Raw genomic sequence first — 25,279 nt, 5'->3', positions numbered from 1 at the left:
ACATATAAGTACCTTTGCCTCATGGACATCTGACTGTGGTATCAACATACAATGAGTTAACTCCTATCAAATAAGCACTACTACACTGTTACAGTCCTCTGTCTTCATTGATAAAACATTGAAAAATACCTAAGTTCTTTGTTGTTCTATTAGTCACTGCCACAGACACCATCCAAAGAACTGAAGTAGGATCAACCTGACCTTTGACAACACAAGGTATCTTCAATATTCTTCTGTAGTGAATAATCTGCAATGTAACATGCCTCTAGTAGTTCAAAATTCAAGAAATTACTACAGTAAGTATTTAGAAGTTCACAAAACAATAAGCAGTTATTCATTCATTAAATATACAGTAAACATCTATGCACCAGACTATGTCCTAGGTGGCATGACACAGGAGGAAAAATAAGTTGTTATTTATTAGCTTAATGACCATAGGCAATCATTTCATTTCTTTAAGTCTCACTTTCCCTGTCTATAAAACAGAAGTTGCGATAAATATTAGAACATTTATCTTTCAAATTACCATATAATTTGTACTGCTAAAGGTAACTGTTTCTGAGGAGTATACAGAAAAAAATAAACATTGGATGGCAATTCCCAGGTCTTCAATTCCCACTTGTGTTCAATTCTTTCCTAAAACTAAGCTGCCTAACAATGGGTCAGGGGTTTAAGTGGAAAGGTCATGCATGTAGAGTCTCCTTTCTTGCCTCCCCTTTCACAAGTCCCTTTACCCACTTTATGAAAAGAATGGCAAACCTCTCACACATCCTAAATAGAACTGTACTACATTGGCTGGGGTATAAAAACCTCTGAAGTGCTAAACAAGAAATGGTTCATAATATTTTTATCTTCAAAGCCTCTGTAAGTAAAGTACCATAAACTGCCCACAGGAATTCCTGTTTTATACATTATTTCTGTAAAGAATGAAGCCACAAATTATCAATGGGGAACTATCTGTCGTAGGATATTCTATTTTCAGGTATATTATAGAATAGGGCACAAGCTGATTACAGTTTTCTTTAAAAAGTTTATCTTTTCGGACGCCTGGGTGGCTCAGTCAGTTAAGCATCCAACTTAGGCTCAGGTCATGATCTCACGACTTGTGGGTTCGAGCCCCGCACTGGGCTCTGTGCTGACAGCTTGGAGCCTGGAGCCTCCTTCAGATTCTGTGTCTTTCTTTCACTCTGCCCCTCCCCACTCATTCCCCCCATCCCCCGTGCGCGCTCACGCTCTCTCTCTCTCTCTCTCTCTCTCTCACACACATACACACACACACACACACACACACACACACACAAAGAATAAATAAACATTAAAATAAATTAAAAAAAAAAAAACAAGAGTCAACTTACTTCTTCCAAGCAATAATTTTAAACAAGGTTCCTTGCCTTCCATTTATCTACTGAGGATTAACTATCAGAACATGGTTGTCACAGAAACAAAAATCAAATCATTTATTTGAACTGAAAACTGAAGCCAGACTTTTTCTATCATGAAAGCAAATCTGATTTGTTTGACAATGAAGAACAGTTTTACCAATCCTTCCACGGCAGACAGTGGCCTGCAACTGAATGAATGATTTTGACTAAAACATAGTTAAAGCACTCAATAAAAACATTCTATTTAAAAAAAAAATCCTTTTGGGGCACCTAGGTGTCTCAGTCGGTTGAGCATCCAACTTCGGCTCAGGTCATGACCTTGCGATTTGTGGTTCAAGCCCCACGTCAGGCTCTGTGCTGACAGCTCAGAGCCTGGAACCTGCTTCAGATTCTGTGTCTCCCTCTCTCTCTGCCCGCCCCCCCCCCTCCCACTCACACTCTCTCTCCTTCAAAAAATAATTAAACATTAAAAAAAATTTTTTTAATCCTTTTGACATAGGTATATTGAAATTAACAATATTTAACTTTCCCCAGCATGTCCTAAACTGTTTAGGTAAACATACACCTATAAGTAAAACACTAATAGATATGATTACTAGCTATTTAAGAAGACGTACTAAAGTCTTTTTTGGTGCATTTCCCAGAACTGCATGTCTCTAGTGACTCTAATAACTGAAAGTCAGGTGGTTTCTAATTCTTTGCTCCCAAAAAAACTGAAGGACCTAATCAAATTATCAGCTGATAGACAAATAAAAATAATTTTTGATGATAGACCATTTGATGACAGAGATGCTCAAACAATTAAGTGATACTGGTGAAACAAAGCTCTGTCTACTTCCATCCAATTAATTATGTGAACACATTTCTCAGCACTTCTACCTGTCAGGAAGCAAAAATTCCTCATTCCCTTCTCAGGGAGCAAGGACCTGTGTGCCCTTGAAGGTCCTTCTAGCCAGACTAAGAATCAAATTGACAGATTAACAGGAGAAAATCAACTTTAATAGGTATATGTACGGGGAATCCACACAGACATGGAAATTCCAAAGTCGGTCAGACAAAATGAGGTATACCTGTCATTCTGAACTAAGGAGAGGGAGTAAGGGTCTGGGATTTCAAGGAAAGGAATGTACTTCAAAGGGTGATAAGAGATGTTTGGTAATTAGATGTGTGCCCTACCATATAGATGGGTCACTTAGATAAAATTTATCTCTGTTAATAACCCTTATTCTTGGAAAGACTCTCAGTGTAGATTCTTCCATGTGGTTAGGGAAGGAAACTACTTCCTCTTGAGCCCACAGGGTCTTAAGTGTCTTCAGCTCAAAATAATCCACACGCCAAAGTGGCACATTCTGAGGGGGGCCTATCCTGAACCTCTTCACATCTCTAAAAGAAAAAAGGAAAATAAAATTGATGCTGAACATTGTCTAACTGCAGCAATGAGCATTATTTATCCAAGAAAGGCTGAACTAAAAGAAAAAAATTAGATTAGCTTCATCCACCTCATTAAAAGATGCATTTCCAATAAGATTTTTTGTTTAATAATTACTCAACATTTTAATACATTTACGTTATTTTACTATCTGTTAATTACAATTTAATGAATAGATTTTTAAGTTTTTTAATTTATTTTTTGAGAAGGAGTGTACACATGCACGTGAGCAGGAGAGGGGCACAGAGAGAAGGAGAGAGGGACTCCCAAGCAGGCTCCGCAATGTCAGCATGGGGACCAACACAGGGCTCCATCTCATAAATGGCAAGATCACAACCTGAGCAGAAATCAAGAGTAGGACGCTTAACCAATTCAATCACTCAGGAGCCCCCTAGGAGATATCTTTAAATTCAATTTACAGGCATATATTTGTGGCAGAGACCTGATAGGGTGATTAATGTGCACAAAAGACTTTAATGTATAAAAATATATTACCTTCCTAATATATGCATATTACATAAAAATATAATTCATGCACAAAAATACATTACATAAGGATAAAATCTGGCAGGAAAAAGTATAATACAAATATAAATTTAAATAGAGAAAGGAATATAAAATTTTTCAATGTTAAGAAAAGAGTTTGGGGGCACCTGGGTGACTCAGTCCGTTAAGCGGCCAACTTCAGCTCAGGTCATGATGTCACAGTTTGTGAGTTTGAGCCCCACATCAGGCTCTGTGCTGACAGCCCAGAGGCGCCTGCTTTGGATTCTGTGTCTCCCTCTTCCTCTGCCCCTCTCCCACTCACTGTCTCTTTCTGTCTCTCAAAAGCTGAATAAATTTAAAAAAAAAATAATAAAAGAGCTTGTTTGTGTCTTTTTATAAATGAATGACGGTAAAAAAATTTTTTTAAATAAATGGATTATGGTAGGTATCAAAGCCGTATGGTATTTAGAGTCCACTAAGAGTGATTTATCAGTTTTATTTAGCATTATAAATCATAAATATTAACTTAGTAAGGAAAGTTATTAATGTTTATTAAAACATTTTTATGAAAGTTTTTTGAAACTAAGGGATTTGATGATATCTATGTCTCAACAAAGTGTTTTGTACATAGATAATAGCAAATCAATTAATGTTATTTTCCTTCTCCAGCTGGCTAGTGATAGAGAATAACAAATATTTTTTGCACTTAAGGACCTCACAATGCAGTAAATGAGTAAGAATAAAAATAAATGTGGTGTGATAAGGTTATGATAAAGCTATGTACAGTGTTCAAACAAAACAGTAGAAAGTCTCCTTCCTAAAAGAGTCAAAAAAAGGGAGAGCTTTTATCTGTTTTCTCTTCCTTCCCCATTTCATCTCTCTTCTCTGTTCCTTTCCTATTAAAAAACAAAACAAAACAACAAAACCTTCTCTTCTAAAGTCTCAGGATAAGAATTTAAAGGAAATGGTGGAGGCCAGAAAAAAAAAAAAAAATGGAGTCCAAATAGGCAAGAAGCAGGCAAGGAAGGATAGACCTGATTTTGATTAAATCAGCAAACAGGAAATTTTACTCTCTCAATGGACTGAGTACATCTCCAGATCCTCAAGAATAAATGTACAAGATTCATTTTGAACTATTCTCCAAGCAAATTAGTTCTCTAATTCCAAACAAACTTCAAAGTAGTTACTCTTCCCATATCATTTCTTTCTCTCATCTGATTTCCTTCTGCCCCAAACCAGGTAACTTTTATCATATCTCAAAAGCCTTAATTTTTCAGCTTCAGCATGGAGCCCAGCATGGGGCTCGATCTCATGACTGTGAGATCATGACCTAAGCCAAAATCAAAAGTCAGACGCTTAAACAAGAGAGCCACCCAGGCTAGGTTTTTTTAAATTCAATTTTCTCTTCCTTATCTCTTCCTTGACTCTTACACACTGCATTTTAGAGTTAGCCAAAATGCGAGGTTTGAGGAAACAGTGCCCAAGATTATCCTCACTTCTGGGGTTCCCAGGTGGTTCAGTCAGTTGAGCAATCAACTCTTGATTTTGGCTCAGGTCATGATCTCATAGTCATGAGATCAAGCCCTGTGGAGGTCTCCACACTGAGCATGGAGCTTGCATGGGATCTTCTCTGTCCCTCCCCTGCTTTCACTCTCACAAAATAATTAAATATTAAAAAAAAAAAAAAAAAAAAAAAGGCTATCATCACTTCTGACACCAACTGCAAGTTCTAGAAGTTCCCAAAACCACCCTCTGGCTCAATAATTCACTAGGAGGATTCACAGTACTCCCTGAAAACTATTACACTCACAGTTATGGATTATAAGAAAAGGATACAGGTCAAAGTCCAAGGGAAAAGACATATAGAGCAGTGTCTGGGAGGGTTCCAAATGGAAAGTCTGTCCTGACATCAGTATGTTGACCATATAGACCACTGTTGATATGTGACTATAAGGTATGCAGTACTGCCAACAAGGGAAGCTCACCCAAGCTTCAATATCCATATTTTTCATTGGGGCTTCACTACATAGGCATGATTGATCAACTGACTGCCTCAATGGTTAACTCAGTCTTCAGGTCAATTGATATCATATGACCCAAAGTTTAACCCTAAATCACGTAACTGGTCACTCTGTGGGGTGTGGCCAGCCCTGTCCTAAATAAAATGACACTTCTATCAGGTATGATGTAGATTACCTCTCAGAAGCTGGGGCCAAAGGTCAGACATCTCTTTGGACAAGGCCAAATTCTTTACTACACATATGCCTATGTATAGTAGGCATACTATATGAGTGCATATTCATAAACTTCCATCTAGATCTGCATTTTTCATAGAACTCTCCCTTATACTCACTTTACCCAATTTTAGTTAGGTTAATAAACTATATGAAAAGTCACTAGAATAACCTATTGTTATTAATTATCTACCCGCCCAAAAGAAAATTATTCTAATTTTATGTGGCGCCTGGGTGGCTCAGTTGGTGAGGCAATCAACTTCGACTCAGGTCATGATCTCATGGTTCCTAAGTTCAAGCCCCACATCGGGCTCTGTGCTGACAGCTCAGAGCCTGGAGCCTGCTTCGGATTCTGTGTCTCTCTTTCTCTCTGCTCCTCCATCACTTGCACTCTGTCTCTCTTGCTCTCTCTCTCTCTCTCTCTCAAAAATAAATAAACATTAAAAAATATATATATATATATAATTATGTTGAAAATTATTCTAATTTTTAAAATGGAACACTGATTTAATTTGCAAATTAGAAAAAAGGCACTAATAGAGAAAGATTATTTGTTCCTCCACGCAATTTAAATATATTTCCAAAGCTCATAAACTACAACCAAACTCTATATAGATGGTTATTTTTAAGGAAACAAAAACTTTCCAAAACACCTTTAAAGTGTACACAAAAAAATAGTACAAACCTATAATTGTAAAAATTATGTGTTAACTAACAAATGCCTCACATTCATTTTGAAAGTAGGCAAAGTATAAATTATAAAGGTAAATATACCATCAGGACCATAACCCCTACTAATGAAATGGAGCTAGTTCTCACTAAAATGTACATACCTCTACTTTCTACCATGTCTTTCCTAAAATGATACTAAGTACAGCCTATTTTTTAGTTGGATTTTGTTTCCAAAAGACATGATTAGATAGATGTTCTGTTTTTATATTCATCTCTTAAATTCAAACATAAACATGGTCCCTAGAAAGTCAGAGACAGCAAAATGGTTTACTGGTAGTTCTCAACCTTTTTTCTGTCTGAATTTGCCAGAGGATAAAGACAAGTGCCTACTCCTATCAGAAGATAAGGAAGGTGGAGACAATACAGGAAAGCACAGACTTTATCCTGCCTCTAGCCTCTGCAGAGAACCTCTAAGTGAAAGAACATTAGATTGCAAGTCTAAGACCTGTGTTACTGTCCTGATTCAGCCATTAATTAGCTTTTGGAAGTAGACAAGCCATTTAATTTCTCTAAGAAGGATAAAACTACCTATCTCATGTTGCTATGTGGATCAAATAAGATAATACATGAGAGGTGCCGACACATTTACATGCAATACTCACCTCTCTTCCCTTTCCTGTAATGCTTGCACCTCAATAAAATGACTAATTCATCTAGCTTAAATAGAGAAGGAAAGCAATTGAAACTGTTCACATTTTGAAACAATTGTATAACTACAAATTTCCATTAAGACATCAGACAGTTGGGTACAAGGATGTCAATGCGAGCATTATTTAAGGAAAAGTGGAAGCAAACATTATCCAGAAAGTAGTAGATTTAAAATGAGTAAGTTATAACACCACTGGGAAACAGGTCAGCATTAAGTTTAAAAAAAAAAAAAAAAAAGGAAAAATGGCAATATACTCCCAAAAAGAATTGGAAACATAACACCAAAATGTTATATAGCATTACAGATTATTTTTATTCTCTTCTTTGTGCTTTTTCAAAATGTAAATAATTAGCATGTTTTACTTTTGAAACTAGAAAAATCACATTAAAAACAAATAGATATAATACTTTAGAATGGGGTTATAATATTCTTCTGGATGTAGTTTTCACTTAAATTTTTCAACCAATGAACATTTAAGCCTCCGAAGATTAGTTCAAACTTTTCTTGTGTAAAATTTTTAAAATAAATTTTTTTAAATATTTGTATTGTATAAATATTGACAGCAACAGGTGACAAGTGGATAGGAAAAAAGAGAGAAGGAAGGAAAGGAGGAAGAGGGAAAAGAGAGAAAGAAGGGAGGAGGGCAAGAAGTAGGAGAGGACAAGGGGGAGAACTTTCCTTCAACCCTATCCGAGCTATTAAAGGAAGCACACAAGAATAAAATCCCATCATGGCATTCCCATCATGGGCAATGGGAAAATGGCACTGTTATTTAGGTGTATAATTAAATATCAGAACACATAAATAAAATGTATTAATACATGATAGATAACTATTAAGATATGCTAGATCAGCAGCAGTGTGCAACTAACAGTAATGAAACACAGGTAGGGCCTTAAGATTGAAACAAACATTGTTTATTCAAATGTGCTTTCCCTGAAGATAAGCATAACACAAAATTTCAGACCTACAAAGGTCCTTAAAAATGCTGTCAAGTCCAGAGACAGCCCAGTTATAAATGAAATGGCCAACCCCCAATATCACACAAATAGGTAACACCAAGCTAAGACTTGCTTACACAGCAATATAACAATAAAATATTCCATAAATGCCTGCAACTAAGATTGCCTTCCAAGAATTAAGTAAAATTTGAAGAAATCTATAAATACTACCACATGGTCCAAAGAATCCTAATAGCAGTATGCAAAATTTTATAGAATTGGTAGAATCAATCAGATAGTATGGGTATGGTTAAGATTTTAAACATGTTTAATTACCCCTAGCAATTAAAAAATAAACATATCAAAACATGTTGGAAAGGAAAAAGGGAGGCCAAAAGTGTTAATCACCACAGCAATGTTTTAAGAGGCTTACCAAGAAACAGATTAAAAAGTAAACCACTGGATTAGAACGAAAATAATAGCAAAAAGTTACAAGATTTATAAAAATAACATTTTAAATTCTCACTAGTAAACTAAATGAGGATTAAAACTCAATTACAGAAGGCTGAAGAAAAAAAAAACCTAGATTTACACTTAAATAGAACTACACTCTTTATATTATTAAATTTTCTTTGCTTAAGTTTTTATTTTTATTTATTTTTAATTCTGTTTAATGTTTGTTTAGTTTTGAAAGAGAGAAAGAGAGAGAGAGTGAGTACAGCAGCAAGGGGCAGAGAGAGAGGGAGACAGAATCTAAAGCAGCTGCCAGCACAGAGCCTAACACGGGACTCGAACTCACCAGCCATGAGATCACGACCTGAGCCAAAGTCAGACACTTAACTGACTGAGCCACCTAGGCACCCCACTTATGTTTTTATTTTTAAAAATCACTGATAATTATTCAAAATGACTAGCCACGTATTTTCATTAAAGGAAATTTAAAATTTGACTTGGAAGATGTTACTGCTTGGCCACTGGGCCATATCAACAAAATTGGGCCACTTTACATCACACCTGTCATTTATTTCTTACACTCTTAGATTTGACTTCTGTCCCTTATCATTCCACCGTGATTTACCTACCTGAGGTCACTGCTGACATCCTATTATCAAATCCACTAAATTCTTGTAGGTTTTATGTTACTAGGCATCTCTCTTACGTTTGATACTATTAACCGCTCTGTCATACAAACTCAATGACTTCATGAGACCCTGTTTTAGTTCTGCTAAAAACTCACTATTTCTTCTTCAGCCCCTTACATAATCAATTCTTCTTCATCTATCCATTTATTCAGTGTTCTATCTTCCAACCCACTGCCTTCACTTTTACCCTTTCTCTGAAAGGCTTATCTATTGGTTGCTTTTATTTTTTATTTTTTATTTATACATATGTATGTATCTACATACATATATAATCTCTATGTCCAATGCGGGACTCAAACTCATGACCCCCAAATCAAGAGTCGTACACTCTTCTGACTGAGCCAGCCAGGTGCCCCATTGGTTGCTTTATATACCACCTATTTAATAATTTTGGTGGTGATGATGATGATGCTGATAATAGTATAATAACAGCTAACCTTCATTGAATGGCATTATATCAAGGTAAAATTAAGTATAATGCTTATTTATTATACTTCCCTCCAGCCATGAATCCTCTACCCACCAGAAGCATAAATCAAATCCACCTGAATATCACATATGCACCTCATGCATGAACAAAACTGAACTCAATCTATCCACTCCCTCTAACATGTCATTCTCTCATACTCCCTAACTCAATCGTAAATACCACCAAAACCAAAAGTTGGAATGTCATCCCTGACTCCTTTGCCCCCTTCATTAATCAATCATTAAACTTACCTTTATAACAGTAAAATATTATTGAACTTTCTCCAAACTGCATGATCAGGTCACCATCCCTCAACACCACCATCCCTCAACAACATCCCTAATGCTGCTTTATCCCAAAATCTAAGAATCTGGAATTCTGAAAGAGAGAATCAGAAGAGCCAAGGACCATCTTTCTTTTAATGCAGGTAACAAGGTAACCAAGTTAAAGAAAATACACAAAATTCAGGAGCATTTCCAAATACCAGCAATAATCGAAAAAATGTTACTGAAAAAATATTCTACTCACAATAGCAATAACTTTACTTTTAAAATACCTAGGGAGTCACCCGGGTGGCTCAGTCGGTTAAGAGTCCGACTTCGGCTCAGGTCATGATCTCACAGTCCGTGAGTTCGAGCCCCGCGTCAGGCTCTGTGCTGACAGCTCAGAGCCTGGAGCCTGCTTCAGATTGTGTCTCCCACTCTCTCAAAAATAAATAAATGTTAAAGAAAAATTTTTTTAATAAAAATAAAATAAAATAAAATACCCAGGATAAACCTCACCAAAAATGTACACCTAGAAGAAAACTGTACAATACTGCAGTAAGACCTAAGCTGCACTAATATTGTAACAACCAACTACATATCACTATTTGAATTTAATTAATTAGAGGTGCCTGGCTGACTATATCAGAAGAGAGTATGACTACTGATCTCGGGATCATGGGCTCGACTCCCACGTTGGGTGTACAGATTACTAAAAACAACAAATAAATTTTTAAAAACAATTAAAATCAAATAAAATTTTAAAATTCAATTCATCAGTTGCACTAACCACACTTCAAATGTTCAAAACTAAATGTGACTAATGGTTACCATATTGAACAGTACAGACATACAACATTTCCATCATCGCAGAAAATTCTAATGGACAGTATTGCTGTAGAGATAATAATTTGCCCAGATTTTTCTTTTAATCACTTCTGCATGGTTTGCATTTTTCCCCAAACACAATTATTTTTATAATTTTTGAACCTAACAAACTTAGCAATGATCACTACCATAAGATGTGGAAGTCTAAAACAAAACAGGGGCGCCTGGGTAGCTCAGTTGGTTAAGCAACCAACTTCAATTCAGGTCATGATCTCACAGTCCGTGAGTTCAAGCTCCGCGTCAGGTTCTGTGCTGACAGCTCAGAGCCTGGAGCCTGCTTCGGATTCTGTGTCTCCCTCTCTCTCCTGCTCATGTTCTGTGTCCTCTCTCTGTCTCAAAAATAAATAAAAACATTTAAAGAATTAAAAAACAATTTTTAAACAAAACAAAAAAAAACCTAACCATTTTGTAATCCTGTATTTAATGTACTTAGAGACTACATGTTACTAAAATATACAAAATAGCTAGAGGAAAAAATAGAAATATATATGCATAAATAGAAAAACTTATATGGTAAAGATCTCATTTTTCCAAATTAATCTAAAAATGCAATGCAATCCTAAACAAAAACCCCAAAAAGAATTTTTTAAGTACTTGACAAACTCATTCTAAAATTTATGCACAAAAGGAAAGAGCCAAGAATAATTAAGAAAATTCTTGAATAAGAGCAAAGTGTAGGGACTTGTCCTATCAAACATCAAGATTTATTATAAAGTTTTGTAACAAAATAAAAATAAAGCTGCATTAGTTCAAGGACAAACAGACACGCAGAAAAGGATGGAATACCTAGAAACCAAGCTATAGACAAATAAAAATTGGCATTGCAGATCAATGGGTAAAGATCGGGACTATCACAATACAGTGATAGAATACTTGATTTCACTTGAGGAAAAAAAAAAAATTAACTGGATCCCCACTTCACATCATATACAGAAATCTATTCAGGTCAATTGAAGACCTAAATATACAAACCATAATGCTAAAACATGGAGAAGAAAATATTGAAAAATAGCTTTATAAAGAATTAACTATAGGGGCACCTGGGTGGTTCAGTCAGTTAAGTGTGCAATTTCAGCTCTAGCCTGCTTCAGATTCTGTGTTTCCCTCTCTCTCTCTCTCTCAAAAATAAACATTTTTAAAATTTTTTTTAAAAATTAATAATGAAACATGGGGCGCCTGGGTGGCTCAGTCGGTTGAGCGTCCGACTTCAGCTCAGGTCACGATCTCACAGTCTGTGAGTTCGAGCCCCGCGTCAGGCTCTGGGCTGATGGCTCAGAGCCTGGAGCCTGTTTCCGATTCTGTGTCTCCCTCTCTCTCTGCCCCTCCCCCGTTCATGCTCTGTCTCTCTCTGTCTCAAAAATAAATAAACATCAAAAAAAAATTAAAAAAAAAAATTTATAATGAAACAAAACAATTATAGCCTTTTAACCTTATATATGGAGTATCACTTGATACTCCAAATATTGTTTTACTTCAAACTACTATATATTTATTTACAGAAATAATTCATCCTGATTTATACAAATAATCCAGCTGTAAATTTTTGTTATTGAATAATCAGCACTGAAATTTACAACCAACTATTATTACTTTGAGTATTTTTGGAGTAAACATTAAGTAATGTCTTTCATGCGTGCTTACGTTAATCAAGACTTACCTAAGGTTTGTATGATTACATTATTAAAGATTTGGATTCATAAGAAAAATATATTTCCTCAACTACTCTAGCTTCCTTTCTTAAAACTATTTTCATTTCTAATGAGGATTTTTACTTCCCGATTACCATGACATTAATTCTCTTCATACCTTTACTTCTATAGTATTTACCTAGTGTCAGGAAAAATCAAAACAAACCTGTCTTATATATTCCTCCACTTTCTTTTGTATAAACCTCTTCCTTTACTCTCCATAATTAGATCAACACTCATCTGGCAGTTATTATACATTCCACATTTTATCTCTCCTCATACCCACTGTAACTCTTCAATATGCTAGAAAAGATTATTTTCAACAGCCTACTTTGTTTCAAGTTTTCCTACGTATTTTCAGCTACTATATTTTGACAAATTGGACACATCAAAATTGACTAACTTAATTCTTTCAATTAGATAAAGATCCAACATTTTTCTTACTCCAGGAAAAAACTGGCTTTCACAATCTTTAAACAAACTAGTATATTCTAGAAGTTTAATTTTTAAATATCAAATAATTATCTAATTGATACTTCTGAATAGGGGCAATTCTTGTTCTATCCTGGAAACTCTCAATACAAGAAGTGTATTGTTTGAAAACTTAGTCAAGAAGAACTGTTGAGTGTTTCAATCTCTCATACAGGATTTATTCATCTACTAATGTACCAATTAAAACTAAATATTAACAATTTTTAGAGCAAATTACACACATTTTTTTCTCACCTACACTATACCTATAATTGAAGGAAAACACAATTTCACTAAGTTTATAAACCTTTACATATCTACCATAATTTACACCAAAGTCTGGACATATAATTAATTTCAAATTAATACTTCCATAGTAAGTTCACAGAAAATAAATAATACAAATGTTACAATTAAAACAAATCTATATTTCAAATCTCTGCTCAATGATTGATGTTTTTTGGACATCAACAAATTTCTTAAGATCTAACTTATTCTTTATGAGATACCTACCTCATAAAGTTGCCAAGAGGACTAAACTGATACCGTATACATCTAATACATGCTGAATAAATGTTATCTTTATCAGATAACAATTCTTAAAATTTATTATATTCTTTTTTCTCATATATTCTTGAATGTTTTTCAGATGGATCTTCCATGGCCCTTCTTTACATTCCACTCTTTGTGGTGCATCAGTCCAGTGTGTCAAGACTATTAGCATATGATGGCTCTAATTCTTTAAAAACCTGTTCTGAGTGGCACCCAGTCGTCTCAGTGGCGACTCAGTTGTTTGAGCAAAAGACTTGATTTTGACTTAGGTCATGATCTCACAATTCGTGAGATCAATCCCCACACTGGGCTCTGTGCTGACAGCAAGGAGCCTGCTTGGGATTCTCTCTCTCTCTCTCTCTCTGCCCCTAACCCCCCTCAAAATAAATAAATAAACTTAAAAAAAAAAAGAAAGAAAGAAAAAATATGTATCTAAAGACAAAAAAGGAAAGTATCAATTCTCACATTTTAAACACTGAACACTTAAAATCTCACTTTATTTTTTAATTTAATTCAATTTTTTTATTTTATATATAGAGAGAGAATCTTAAGCAAGCTCCATGCTCAGCTGTGGAGCCCAACTCAGAGCACAATCCCATGACCCTGGGATCATAACATGAGCCGAAATCAAGAGTCAGATGCTCAACCAACTGAGCTATCCAGGGGCCCCTAAAATCCCACTTTAAAAAGGACTTTCCATAAAAAAAAATTTTCAGTCAGATGCTATCTCCCAAGTACCTAACATGTATCCATCACTATACTATCATATAGCAAAAATATAATGTAGTTCCTTTATACAAAGAGTTTACTGTATATATAACAGATTTACAAAGATACTTTTCCGAATTGTCTCTCTCCATCAATGTTTATAAACCCTGCATGCAAGGTTTATACTATGTATATTTAATTATAAACCTAGTACAAAAAAAAAAAAAATTAGCATCCTTTCAAGTAAGAGATTAAAAAGCAGAAGAAAATAAATAAATGAGAGACAAGAAAATCAAAAGAAATTGTAAATTAAAGAAAAAAAAAACCCTCTCTTTTATTCTAAACACTGCTTGCTTGAGAAATTATAAGATCATCACATAAATTATATAAATTATTAAATACTTAAAAAATAAAGTCAGGAATCAACAAAAGATTTGAACCTAGAAAAAAGTAAGATAATCATTTATTTACCCACCAATTGCTGGGTGGCTCAACTGGTTAAGCATCCAAATCTTGATTTGGGCTCAGGTCATAATCTGACAGTCGTGAGTCTGAGCCCTGAGTCGGAGCTCTGCACTAACAGCACAGAGCCTGCTTGGGATTCCCTCTCTACCTCTCTCTCTGCCCCTCTCCCATTTGTGCACAAGTACTCTCTTTCTCTCTCAAAATAAACTTTAAAAATAAATAAATAAAATTAAAATCTTAAAAAAAATGATAATTTTTTTTTTTTTTTTAAGGAGAGGGAGAGACACCTGGCTGGCTCAGTAAATAGAGCATGTAACTCAATCTCAGGGCTGTGAGTTCAAGCCCCAGGTTGGTTATAGAGATTACTTAAAAAAAATCCGAGAGAGAGAGAGAGAGAGAGAGAGAGAGAGAGAAAGAAGAGAAAGAAGAGAAAGAAAGAAAGAAAAGAAAGAAAAGAAAGAAGAGAAAGAAAAGAAAAGAGAAAAGAAAAGAAAGAAAGAAAAGAAAGAAGAGAAAGAAAGAAAGAAAGAAAGAAAGAAAGAAAGAAAGAAAGAAAGAACGAACGAACGAACTTACCAGAGCTGGAAAAACAAATCTCAATTCCAAGAGAAAAAGGCTACATATGATAGGCAAGCCAAGGCTACTAGCAGAAGCCCTAAGTCTCAGAGGAAATGGATAAGGCATGGAGCTAAAAGTAGGGAAACTGACTACCATCTCACCATGACAAGTTACAATTCCTAAAATAAATTAGAGATTTACTGTCTGAAGAAACCAAACAGAAGCATCTCTGAAATGAGAGACAACAGGCAAAACAGGACAAATAGGAAGGGACAGATCAAACCACCTACTTAATTATGGTAACTTTAGCCCCCTTACTCTGTCCAGCTCTAAGAATAAAGCAACCACGCTTCAAAGACTTTTCTGTAAAGAAACTAAACAGACTCAGAGAACAGACCTCCAGATACCAATATTAGGAGTCAGCCCATAAAAACAGGCTTTTAATATAATCAAGCCACAATAAAGTTCCATTACTCAACAAGCCCAACCTATGCATACCAACCTTCCAATGAGGTTTTGAATGTGTATGGTGTGTGTGTGTGTGTGTGTGTGTGTGAAAAATTTTTTTTGCTTTACTTATTAGTGTTCTTCAGCTATGTAACAAATTCACCCAAAACTTGTCAGATTAAAACAACACTCATTATCCCACACAGGTTTTAAGGGTCAGGAACCCAGGAGTGGCTTAGCTAACTGATTCTGGCTCAAGGTCTCTCATGAGGTTACAATCAAGCTGTCAGCCAAAGCTGCAGTAAACTCAGGGTTCAACAGAGGATGGAGAATCCACTTCTAAGCTCATGTACATGGTTGCTGGCAAGTCTCGGTTCCTCAAAGGCTGTAAAGCAGAGGCCTCTTATCTCCCACTCCATAGGGTGCCTGAATATCAAGAGATGGCAGCTAGCTCCCCCCAGAATTAGTAATCCAAAAGAAAGAAAGAGGTGTGTGTACAAATAAGTGAGAGAACACTCAATATGGAAACCACAGTCTTTTACAACCTAATCTGTAGCATACCAACACTCCTACTGTATGCCATTCCTTATATAGATCAGTCCTAGTACAGTTGGGATGAGACTACTCAATGGAATACCAGGAGGAAGGGATCACTGGGAGCCATCTTGGAAGCTACCAAAGTGTACACTCTGGTCCCCCACCAGTAATCCCTGCCTCCTGTTTTTTACATCCACGTGTAGTGCCCTCCCTCATTATACCAGGCTTGGTGTGTATGATCAACCGTATATGGCAAAAATGATAGCATGTCACTTTCTAAGATTAAGTTATAAAAAAGACTACAGTTTCCATCTAGGGAAAATGATTGCCTCTCTCAAATCACTAGTAAGAGAGCAAACAGCTACCATGTGTTGGTCCATGAGATGAGAAACTGATATCCTCTGTTCAAAAGCTTTTAAGAGGGCCATCTGGGTGGCTCAGTTGGTTGAGCATCCAACTCTTGGTTTCAGCTCAGGTCACAATCTCACAGTTCATGGGTTCGAGCCCGGGTAGGACTCCACACTGGCTCCTTGCTAATAGCATGGGACCTGCTTGATATTCTCTCTCCCTCTCTCTCTGCACCAACCCCCTCCTCCACTCATGCTCACTCACTAACTCTCTCTCTCTCTCTCTGTCAAAATAAATAAACTTTAAGAAAAAAAAATAAAAAGGTTTTAAGAAAGTGAGGACAGCCAATAATGAGTCATCTGGGAATCAAATCTTCCAGCCATAGTTGAGCCCTGACTCATGGCCAAGAGACTGACTACAACTTGACCAGAGACCCTAAGCTAGAATGACTCAGCTATGCCACACTCTCAAATTCCTGACCCTCAGAAACCGTGATAGATGCTAAACTTGTTTGTTACTTTAAGCAGCCAAGTTTGGGGGTAACATGTTACATAGCAATAGATAATTTTATCAAAACTTTTTTAGAAAATTATAAAAGCAAAATTGTTATAAAAATCTTAAACTGTACAGAATGTTGAAATAAAAGTACCTACCATAGGCAACCTACCCTCCCACAACTGTTAGAGCTTAGAACATATCCTTTTGTATTTTTTCTTCTTCCTATACAAATCAATGGAATGAGGTTTTTAATGTCTTACCATTTAATATGAACAGAGAGCCAAAAATCAACTAATATTGAAAGAAAGTCTCCATTGTGAAGGCCACAGTAAACAATAAGAGTAATCCACAGAAAATAGAGATAAAGCAGGAAACAGAAGAGAAACCTTCATAAAACAAACAAAACCATCTCTAATTAATGTTTAGAGAGGAGAAAAAGACTACATCCATAACACAACAGAATGTTACATAATAATAATTTACTAACAGCAGGAACAACAACAACAAAAACACTAAAAGCTTTCACAGAGAAAAAGACTAGTGATCTACAAAGGAAGGAGATGCATTTGATGTACGGCAGACAATGGCACATGCCTTCAAATTTGCAAAAAAAAAAAAAAAAAACCCTATTAACCAACCAATAGGTGCAAAGGAAAAAATTTTTTAAAGATTGTCACACATATGCAAGGATTAAAATTACATGTACTCATGCACTCTTTCTCTTAGGAAGCTACTGAGGCTATGCTATACATACACACACACACACACACACACACACACACACACACACACACACAAACACACACAAAACCAACTAAGCATATATAAGGTATGGGAAACAAGAAATCTGAAACAGGAGAAAGTCAGAGGGAAGTTCAAGGCAAACTGCTGTTTTAAAAGGTGGGGGCACGCCTGAATGGCTCGGTCAGTGGAGTGCCTGACTCTGAGGAAATGGAAACTCTTGGTTTCAGCTCAGGTCATAATCTCAAGGTTCCTGAGGCTGAGCCCCGCATCGGGATCTGGCATGACAGCGTGGAGCCTACTTGGGATTCTCTCTCTCCCTCTGTCTCTCTCTGCCCCTCCCCTGCTCATTCTCGCTTTCTCCCTCTGTCTCTCTCTGCCCCTCTCCTGCTCATTCTCGCTTTCTCCCTCTCTCTGAAAATAAATAAACTTAAAAACAAAAAAAAAGTCTAACAGCACAACCTGTTCATTTTGAGCACAAAGATGGAGAACTCTAGAAAGGAAGTCACCAGAGAAAAAGATGTTGACAGACTTACTGATTTATTTTTATTTATTTTTTTTAATGTTTATTTATTTTTTGAGAGAGAGAGAGAGACAGAGCCCGACACGGGGCTCAAACTCACAAGCCATGAGATCATGACCTGAGTCAGACGCTTAACTGACTGAGCTACCCAGGCATCCCCTTACTGATTTTTAAGAAATGAGGAGGCAGAGGGGGAGGAGAAGGGAAGAGGTTAGTAGACATATGACAGATTTAACAACAGTGGTTTGAAATTTTCAGTAAGTGTATAGAAAATGGTACAAATGAATACAGGATATAATAAGTCACTGGAAGAAAAAAAAAAAAAAAAAAAAAAAAAAAAAAACAAAAAGTTTTATAAGTAACCATAGTCCACAATTTTGTTCACAATGATTATTGGCTTTTAACATAATTTAATAACATGGGGAAGATGAAGAGGAAACGGTAACAGGTGAAAGAGAGCTAAATCCTTAGCTATCACAATAGGGAGTCAATACATATCTAAAACTGGCAAACCCAAGGAGCTCCTGGCTGACTCTGCTGGTAGATGGAGCATGTGAATCTTGATCTTGTGGTCATGAGTTCAAGCCCTACGGTGGGGGGTAGTGCTTAAGAATAAATAAAATTTTTAAAAATTTTTTTAATAAATAAATAAAAACTGACAAACCTAAGAAATACCTAGTAATACAGACCTCAAACAGACCCTAAGCTTGGGACTGCTAGTCAGATTGTATGCATGAGAAATTAACCTTCAATTTGCCTACTCTCACAGTAAACATTCAGGAATGTACAGCAGTTTTTAACAGTTACTAGAACCTGGACAACAATGAGATAAGTAACCAGAGACTCTTCAACAATTAAACACCAAGAAATTATAAAAATTCCTGGTAAAAAATGGCAAAAGCAAAGTTCTCAGAAGGCCAGAGGAAATCCTTTCCACTATCACTCATGAACATGATTAGGTTATATCCTCCCACAGGAACTTGAAGATCAATGTGCCCCTCCACACGGAGTGTTGTGTCCTCTGTTCAGGAAACCCTCCTAATGCAATCGTGTTCTTGTATCCTTTCCCTACACTAAAGGAACATTTATTCTTTGCCTCTCCAATCAACCAGCCTTATAAAAATCACATACAGCAATATTAGTGTATTATTTAGAAACAATTGGATACCAGGAAAGAACAGCTAAGAATTAGAAATGGTTTCTTTTGGAAAAATAGCACTTTTGGGATATAGGGTAAAAGCAAGGGGAGAGGTGGAAGATGCAGCAAAGGACTAACATTATTCCTTAAAAATTTTCAGTAGTAGGGCATTTGGGTGGCTCAGTTGGTTGAGTGTCCAACTCTGGATTTGGGCTTGGGTCATGGTCTTAGTTCATGGGACCAAGCCCCTCGTCGGGCTCCATGCTGAAAGCACAGAACCTGCTTGGGATTCTCTCTCTCCCTCCCTCTCCGTCCCTCCTCTGCTTGCTCTCTCTCTCTCTCTCTCTCTCTCTCTCTCAAAATAAATAAATGAACTTAAAAACAATAAGCCTTTAGTACTAGTTTACTTTTTAACTAGCAGTAGTTGTACATTGATAAGTATTTTTTATTCAAAAGGCCAGATACTTTTTCTTTTTTTAATGTTTACTTATTTTTGAAAGAGAGAGATACAGAGCATGAGCAGGGGAAGGGCAGAGAGACAGGGAGACACAAAGTGGGCTCCAGGCTCTGAGCTGTCAGCACACAGCCTGACGTGGGGCTCCAACTCACAAACTGTGAGATGATGACCTGAGCCAAAGTTGGATGCTCAACCAACTGAACTACCCAGGCACCCCCCAGATACCTTTTTTTAAGTTTATTTATTTATTTTGAGAGAAAGAGAGCACAAGGGAAGAGCAGAGAGAGACAGAGAATTCCAAGCAGGCTCCACACTGTCAGCGCAGAGACCTACTTGGGGATCAAACTCCCAAACCATGAGATCATGACCTGAGCCGAAATCAAAAGCAGGACACTTAACTGACTAAGCCACCCAGGTGCCCCAAGGCCAGATATTTGTTTAAAAAATTAGAATCAGGAAACAAATTCTATCCAAAAATTTTTGATAGTTAACTCGTTTTCACAGTGTAAGAGACTAATAAATATATATTTATTCATTTGCTTAGTACCCAACTATTCCCAGAAAATTTATTTTTACACAGTTCAAATATAAAAAACACTTAACTAAATATGGTCTGAAATGTAAATTAAACACAGTCTAGTGAAATAATAAGGAATACTTTCAAAATGTATTTTGGAAAAAATGTTCTGGAACATAAGAATAGGAAAGTCTCTACATTTATGATTAGGATCCAAAACCTTGCTTTTTATCTCCAAGTACTGACGTCAAAAATCAAGTTTAAAAATTAAAACTCAAAACAAAAATACTAAGTTTCAGCTTATTTAGGATGAGCTGCTAATGAAACAAAGAAGCGACTTGAGCTCTCTGTAGTATCAGCACACAGCTGTCAGATCACAACCATTCTGATCACATTTGCATGAACTTTTAAAAACAAATATCCTGGGGCGCCTGGGTGGCTCAGTCAGTTAAGCGTCCAACTTGGGCTCAGGTCATGATCTCACGGTTTGTGAGTTCGAGCCCTGCATCAGGCTCTGTGCTGACAGCTCAGAGCCTGGAGGGTGCTTCGGATTCTGTGTCCCCCTCTCTCCCTGCCCCTCCCCTGCTCATGTTTGGTCTCTCTGTCTCTCAAAAATAAATAAACATTAAAAAAAATTTTTTTAATAAATAAATAAATGCAGGGTGGCCTGGCTGGCTCAGTCAGTGGAGCATGTGATCTCGGGGTAGTGAGTTCTAATCATATGTTGTGTGTAGAGATTACCTAAAAAATAAAAAATCTTAGCGGCTCCTGGGTAGCCTAGTCAGTTGAGCATGTGACTCTTGATTTCAGCTCAGGTCATGATCTCACAACCAAAGTGGGACTCTTAACCGAATGAGCTACCCAGGTACCCCCTAAATAGACAAAACAATCTTAAAAGACAACAACAAAGTTAGAGGGCTCACACTCTGTCACATTACTTCAAAACTTACTTCTGCAATAATCAGCTGCAATATCAAAACAAAACAGTGTGGTAGTGGCAAAAGGAAAGACATAAAGATCAATGGGAAAGAATTGAGAATCCAGAAATTAACCCACAAGTCTATAGGCAAGACATCAGTCTATATAGAGACATAAATATGAGTTTGGGCCCTACATCAGTCTCTCTGTTGTCAGCGCAGAGCCCACTTTGTATCTTCTATCTCCCTCTCTCTCTGCCATTCCCCTGCTTGCACGTGTTCTCTCTCTCTCTCAAAAATAAACATTTAAAAATAAATAAATGAATTTGAATGAGAGAGAGAGAGAGAGAGAGAGAGCAAGCAGGGGAAAGAGAGAATTTTAAGCAGGCTCCATGCTCAGCACAGAGTCCTTCACAGGGCTGGATCCTATGACCCTGGGATCATGATCTGAGCCATTTCTTATTATATTATAATAGGCCAAATTTACACATTTATAAATTCTTGCCTGATCCTTTGACATACAAGTTTACCTAAAAGAGTTATAGGGGTAGTTTCCAGGACATTAAAAAATACAGTTTGTTAACAATGGTTTTCCCCCCACCAAATCAGTTGTATTTTTATGTACTAGCAATGAATAATCCAAAAGTAAAATTAAGTTTGGGTTTGAAGATGGTGTTGAGGAGAATAAATACCGTGACTTCCAGTGCTTTGCTAAAACTTCAGATGCAAGGCCTTCTGGCTAAGCATCTGTAATTTCGTATTGTTGCAACATTCATTATAACCCTGGGGGTTCCAGCTTCCTAAAAGTTTGCTGTGGACAAACCAGAAAGAAGGTTTATGTGGATTTCTACAGAAATTATGATTCCCGGAAAAGATTTTGAGGAAATGATGAAGGCTGGTATCTTTCAGAGAGCAAAGTGACTTTCTTTCAGTTGGTTCCACGGAAGTTGGTCACTGACCTGTATTCCTGAACTATGAAACATGAATATTGGACTATGGAATAGTTTCTCTTGATAAATAAACAACTAACAAGTACTGTGGAAAAAAACAAAGAAAAATAAACTTAATAAAACAATTCTATTTACAGTAACATCAAAAATAATGAAATACTTAGGATTAAACTTAACCAAGAAAATGTAAGACTTACACACTGAAAACTACTAAACACTTTTGAAACAACTTAAAGACAACCTAAATAAATGGAAAGACATCCCCTGTTCATGAACTGAAAGACTTAGTATTGTTAAAATGTCAGTACTTACAAAACTGATCTACAAATTCAGTACAGTCCCATACAAAATGCCAAGTGCCAATTTTGCAGAAATAGATAAGCTGATTCTAAAATTCATATGGAATTTCAAAAGACTCCAAATGGACATCTTTTTTTTTTTTTTAATGTTTATTTTTGAGAGAAAGAGACAGAGTACGAGCAGAGAGGGGCAAAGAGAGAGGAGACACAGAATCTGAAGCAGGCTTCAGGCTCTGAGCTGTCAGCAAAGAGCCGGATGAGGGGCTCGAAATCACAAAGCACAAGATCATAACCTAAGCCAAAGTGGGACACTTAACCGAGTAAGCTACCCAGGCACCCCCTAAATAGACAAAACAAGCTTAAATTAAAAAACAACAAAGTTGGAGGACTCACACTTCCTCACATTACTTCAAAACTTACTACTGAAATAATCAGCTGCAATAATCAAAACAGTGTGGTAATGGCAAAAGGACAGACATAAAGATCAGTGGAAAGAATTGAGAATCCAGAAATTAAACCTCAAGTCTATAAGCAATTGATTTTCATAAGAAGTACCAAGAGCATTCAATGGGAAAAAGAATAGTCTTTTCAACAAATGATGCTGAAATAACCAGATTTCCACATGCAAAAGAATGAACTAAACCCTTAACACACAACTAATAAAACAATTAACTAAAAACAAATCAAACACCTAAATTTAAGTGCTAAAACAAATCTTAAAAGAACACATACACATTGTGATTCTGGATTTAGCAATGAATTCTCATTATGACAGCAAGAGCACAAGCAACAAATGAAAAAACAGATAAACTGAACTTCATCAAAATTAAATATCTTTGTGCATCAAAGGAAACTATAAAGAAAGCAAAAATAACCCAAAGAAAGGGAGAAAATGTTTACAAATCATTTATCTGATAAGGGGGTCTATTATCCAGAATATATAAAGAGCACTTACAATTCAACAACAAAAGACAAACAACTAAATTCAGAAATGGGTGAAGGACTTTAATATACATGAATAGCACATGAAAAAGATGTTTAACATCTTTAGTCATTAGAAAAATGCAAATCAAAACCCACAATGAAATATCACTTTACACCCACTAAGATGGCTATAATTTAAACAAAGGAAGGGGCGCCTGGCTGGCTCAGTCAGTGGAACATGTGACTCTTAATCTCGGTATTATGAGTTCAAGCCCCATGTTGGGTGCAGAGATTACTTAAAAAATAAAATATTTAAAAATAATAAAATGGGGTGCCTGGGTGGCTCAGTTGGTTGAGCATCTGACTCTTGACTTTGGCTCAGGTAATGATGCAAGGGTCGTGGGACTGAGTAATGCATCCAGCTCTGTGCTGAACATGGAGCCTGCTTAAGATTCTTTCTTTCTTTCTTTCTTTCTTTCTTTCTTTCTTTCTCTCTCTCTCTCTCTCCCTCCCTCCCTCTCTCCCCCCGCCCCCGCCCTCTGCCACTCTCCCCTGCTTATGCTGTCTCTCTCTCTCAAAAATAAAAAAAATTATAAATATTAATTAATTAATTAATAAGGGAAAAGAACAAGTTTTGGCAAGAAAATGGAATCCTCATACATTACTGGTAGGAATATCAAAGGGTGCAACCGTGTAGAAAAGTTAGGTAGTTCCTCAAAAAGTTAAACACAGAATTACCATGACTCAGTAATTCCACTCCAATAGATACCAATACCATAGATTAATGAAAATACATGTCCACACAAAAACTCGTACACAAATGTTCATAGCAGTTTGATTCACAACAGCCAAAAAAGGAAACAACCTAAGTGCTCATCAACCAATACAGTGTGTGTGTGTGTGTGTGTGTGTGTGTGTGTGTGCGAGTGTACACAATGGAATATTATTTTGCCACAAAAAGGAATGAGTTACTAATACATGCTACAACTTGGATGAACCTTGAAAAACATCACGCTAAGTGAAATAAGACAGACACAAAAGGCCACAAACTGTTTCCATTTATATGAAATACAATGGCCAAAATAAGCAAATCCATAGAAACAGAAAGCAGAATGGTAGGTCCCAAGAGATCAGAGCATGGAGCAGAGGTGGGGAAAGGGCAAGCAGGGATAGTGAAATGATTACCCACTGGGTACAGTTTTGTTTTTGGGGTGATGAAAATGTTCTGGAATTAGATAGCAGTGATGGTTGTACAACCCTAAAAATGTATTGGCAGTCATTGAATTACACACTTTACAAGTGTTAAAATTATAAATTTTAAGTGAACTTTACCTCAATTAAAAAAAAAAAGTGGTTGCCCTTGGGCACAGACAGAACTTGCTTCCTCATTATAAATCCCTTTTTTACTACTTAATTTTTTCTTTGTACCAAATGGTGTCAAACAGCCAGAAAAATAAACACAAACTGATTTCTCAGCTAAATTTAAAACATCAGAAGTTACTATTAAGGGAGAATTAATATAGAATGATCACCTCTGAATTATGTCTTGCATATTCTTCTTGTCCTCTCTAATCCTATTTCTTTTCCCATTTGTGTTATAGCACCATGACAGATGTAGTTCACTGATAACAATTTAAAAATTTGGGAACTAAATCATTAGGTAAATCATATATACTTCTTCCTTGCAGAGAATAAAAAATAAATTTCAGGGACACCTGGGTTGCCCAATCAAGTTAAGTGTGTGACTTCGGCTCAGGTCATGATCTCACAGTTCGTGAGTTCAAGACAGACATCAGGCTCTCTGCTGTCAGCACAGAGCCCGCTTCGGATCCTCTAGCCACCCCCTCTCTCTCTGCCCTGCACCCATGCACGTGCATGCAGTTTTTCTCTCTCTCTCTCTCAAAAATAAACTTGAATTAATTAATT

General features: G+C 36.4%; 1 protein-coding gene across 4 annotated transcripts in view; it reads right to left on the bottom strand.

Annotated features, from left to right (window-relative positions):
* ADK (adenosine kinase) overlaps positions 1-25,279 on the bottom strand; it is a 529,136-nt gene that overhangs the window by 462,630 nt on the left and 41,227 nt on the right. The window lies entirely within an intron of this gene.

Source organism: Leopardus geoffroyi, chromosome D2, assembly GCF_018350155.1.
Source record: "Leopardus geoffroyi isolate Oge1 chromosome D2, O.geoffroyi_Oge1_pat1.0, whole genome shotgun sequence".
NCBI classification, from domain to species: Eukaryota; Metazoa; Chordata; class Mammalia; order Carnivora; family Felidae; genus Leopardus; species Leopardus geoffroyi.
Note: the sequence above shows the minus strand (reverse complement) of the source record. Positions and strands in the feature narration are given on the sequence as shown.